The sequence below is a fragment of the Spermophilus citellus genome, assembly GCF_964194105.1.
Source record: "Spermophilus citellus genome assembly, chromosome: 5".
In the NCBI taxonomy this organism is placed as follows: Eukaryota; Metazoa; Chordata; class Mammalia; order Rodentia; family Sciuridae; genus Spermophilus; species Spermophilus citellus.
Genome location: NC_138186.1, coordinates 70,843,939 through 70,848,334, shown reverse-complemented (window position 1 = coordinate 70,848,334; position 4,396 = coordinate 70,843,939).

Sequence of the window (4,396 nt, the reverse complement as noted above, 5' to 3'; positions counted from 1 at the left end):
TCTATTTCTGGCATATTGTATGGTTTAGTTAATGCTGTTTTTTAAGCTCTATTTGTAAAAATTATTTGCATGGCTAGGTCATGTTGATTCCATTACATTTTAGCATACAATTGGGACTTTAGTGTCCATGCTTGATTCAGAACCAGAAAAGAAGGTTTATAAAGGAACATTCCTGCAGAGGAAAAGCTTATGAGCTAAAAAGTTATGAGCATAGGGATTCCTCCCCTCCACCTGTCTGTTTCTTCATTCTCAGAAGCTTATGCTCTAGTCAAGGGAGCCATAGTTTCTCATACAGTTATTGTGAAGCAATATGTGCCCCATTCTGCAGGTTTCAGTGGTATGGCTAATAATTCACCAGTTTGTCCAGCTTCATGGTAGGTATAGTATGTTGTATTCGTAATAAAATATAACTTAAAGATCAGAAGGAATAAATGTTTCAATAAAATGTCCGGTCTATTTACCTTGAAAATTTTTAGAATAGGCTGCATTGACCTTTCTTAATGATTTTAATAAGTTCCTCATGTAACTAGTTCCATTACATGAAGGCATTTTGTGCCACAGTTGAGATTTGAGACAGATGACTTTGTGGTAATGTTTTAATTCCAGTTGAAAACCCAAGAGGATTTCCCAAAAAGAATAAAAGGAAAGATTTGGGCTGACCTTGGAGGAGGAAATGCATTCTGCAGCTGCATTGTTGCAGTATCAGGGAAGGAGGCAGATAAAGTGCTAGTGAAATTATTAAGAAGGAGAACACTGCTTGATACAGCATCCGAATCTCCTCCCAAGTCTTATATTTCCCAATCAAACATAATCCCAGTAACAAGGTCCTGTCCAAGACATAAAGAAACAGCCTAATTATATAAATATTCAGCCTTAGAATGATCTTGTGTGTGCTCCGATGAACAAAAATTGTAAGACTCAAAAAGTATATCCTTACTTTACAGTCACCCTCAATTGGAAGAAAGTCACATCACCTAACTTGATTGCCCACCATATTCTTGAAATTATACTTTAAAAGGTATTTTTCTACTTCTAAAAATCAACCAACAAAAACAAAAAGATTGCCCCAAAGACAAATTCAAAATGTTCTTGCATTACTGAGATATGGCTATATGCACATATATGTGTACATGTGTGTGAATATATATATATATATATATATATATGTGCAAAAATATACACATATATTGATATAATGTGTATATATACACACATGTATATACATACATATATTTATATAGATAGGTATATACATATAAATGTCTAACCTCTTAGCAAGAATATTTAAAATTTGTAACAGGCAATTTCTAAAGAAAACCCACTGATTCCTGTTTTCTTGTATTCACACTTTTGTATAACTCCCCCTTCAGTATGGTCTGAACCTATTGAATCACTTCAAATGAACAGTATAGGGTGGAGGTGATAGGATGTTTCTTCCAAGTTCAGCTAAAAAAAAAAAAAAAAGAAGACTGGATTTTTCTGGAGATCTCTCTTTCTCCTCTCTCCTTGCTCTCACTATTTGCTTACTCTGCTAGAGGATAGTTGTCATGTATTAACAGTTTCTCAAATAGATGGAAAGACCAATATAGCAATGATTGAGAGCTCCTAATAGTTATAGTTATGTGAGTGAACTTGGACCTGGATCATTTAGCTCTAGTGAGATTTTGAGATAATTACAGCCAGCCTAACAATTAGAATGAATTTTTCGGGAGAACTTGAACCAAAAGCCTCAGATAAACCTTGTCCATTTTTTTGTTCAACAGAAATTGTTAAATAATAAGAATCATTAAATAATAAGCATATTTTATTTTAAGTCTATGTTTTAGGGAAATTTATTACAAAGCAAGAGATATGTAAATCAAAATGCACAAATTTGTTTAAAATACAATATTTTGCTGGTATGGTGGTGTATGCCTATAAGCCCAGCAACTTGGTAGGCTGTGGCAGGAAAATCACAAGTTCAAGGCCAACCTGGGCAATATAGCAACACCCTGTCTCAAAAAAATGGTCTGGGGAAGTAGCTCAGTGGTAAAGGACCTCTGGGTTCAATCCCAAGTACCAATCATCATCATCATCATCATCATCATCATCATCATCATTCTATCATCTATCTAAACATTTTATTTTACATATAGAGTTTTAAAAATTCACTAATGCATATTATATATAAATAATTGATTTATCTATTGTATTAGAAAATTAAGTTTCTTTCTGATCTATGCTCCTCATTTTCCAATTCCTTTATCTTGAAGGTAACTCTGCTAATGTCTCATGTATCTATATAGAGATATAATTGGTAAATAAACAGGTATGTACGGTTATATACTTCATACAAATTGATAGCCATCCACATAGATATTGTACATGTACTTTTTAACTTACACATTTTAGAATCAAGTTCATAAGTACTGCTTTTAATGACTACATACAATTTTTTTAAAAAAAGTACTTTTAGTTGTAGATGGACACAATACCTTTATTTATTTATTTTTATGTGGTGCTGAGGATCAAACCCAGTGCCTTACATGTGTTAGGAAAGTGCTGAACTACAACTCCAGCCCCCATATACTATATCTTGTCCAACAAATGCCCAGTTGAGGAATATTTTGATTTATATTGTTTTGCTATCACAAACAATGCTAAAATAAACATTTGTATTTAGAGGAGATTTTAGGGTAATTGATATCTCAACCAGTGCCCTATGCAACATTAGGTGAAGAACACAGTTAAGTATCTATGGAACTTCAGAATAAGGCACTGTTGTATACTGAAAGCAACACTTCAGAAAATATGAAGATGTTTAAATATATAAATAAACCAGCCAATAAAAATTGCACTTCATGTACACCTCTTGAACAGAAAAAGGAAGAATATGATATATATGATAGGTCTGAAAAAATTACTCACTTCTAATTGCATTTCCTTCCCTCTCCAGTTGCATGACAACTAGCAATTAAGCAATTACACAAGCTATTTTCTTTAGTTCTCATTTTGACATGTAAGACAGGTGTTTTTGATTCTATCTCTGCAGGGTGAGGAGTGGGAGAAAGGGGGAAGGAGGGAGAGAGAGAGAGAGGAAGGGAGGGAGAGAGAATATAAATAAAGTTCACTTTCCAACCTGAGACTTTTTGAGACTATAACAAAGATAATATCCAGTAAAGATAAAGTCACTGTGTCAATTTGGGGCTGTGTCATACAATTCTATCGAGTTTTTTCATTTGATAAATGGTTTCTTTTGCTCCTCTCTACCTCCACTTTGTTTTTTTCTTTTTTCTCTGAAGGGGTTGTCCAGAGCCACCCCTGGGCTGTGTGTGTGAGCTATGTACATTTGAACATATGAGAGGACAGGTCTGGCATGGTGTGCTGATTGGGCTGTGTGACACAAAAGTGCTTTCTTTCCTCTTGCTCTGCCTGTTACCCACACAGCACCTGAAATAGGTGTGACTTGACAAGATGTCAATCAATCTACTGCCACAAGATATCACCAAGCAAGACTCCACCCTTTGAAACCCTACCCCTTGCCTTATTTGGGTGGAATATCCTATCAAATGTCTTCTCTCGAATAAATAGGGGGGTTTAGGGTGTGCTCGCTCTCTTGCCCCTCTTGCCCTCCAGCGTGAGAGCTGACCCCTGATGTCACAGAGTTGTGTCTGACCCCTGAAAAAGGTATTTTGTGTTTGTGTGGTCTTTTCATTGCCAGCCCAATCACATGGAGTGACCCTGACTCCATCTCCCTTGGGTGATAAGGAGTGATATCACCATCTATTAAACTGCATAACCTAGCAGTAACCCTTGATGTCTCTCCCTCACCACCTATATACACCCAGGTGTGATACATCATTTCTCATAAACATCCCTTGAACCTGTCTTCTTCTTTTCAACCATGCTGCCATCTCCTTCCTTGTCTGGGAGTGTGGAGTAAGCCCCCTCTTTTAGCTTATTTTTCACACTAAAGTCAGAGTGATCCTGAAGAATTAAATAGAAGTTTCACTGATGTACCAGTTTGGGTTATGATGTTTTTAAATTCTATCATAGAATATGCTTGTTTTCTTCCCAAGTACTAAGTTCATAATTATATTACCTGCCCTCTCATATGTTCAAATGCTTTGAGATTATTTAAGTCTCTTGGAGTATTAACTTCATGAAAATAGGGAACTTGTCTATGTTTGCTTACCAGGTATTTACAGAACATATCTCAATGCCTAACCAAATATTTGTTAGCTAAATAAGTAAATTATCTTTATGCCCTACCCAAGCTCAGTGGTAGGTGATTGAAATGAAGTTTAGGATTTTTTTTGGACCCTCATATCTATTATCTTTTAAAAAATAAATTTAAATAAGTGTAAATCAGTTTGTGTCATACCTGTCTTCAGAAACTTCCAGTGGACAAACTTCT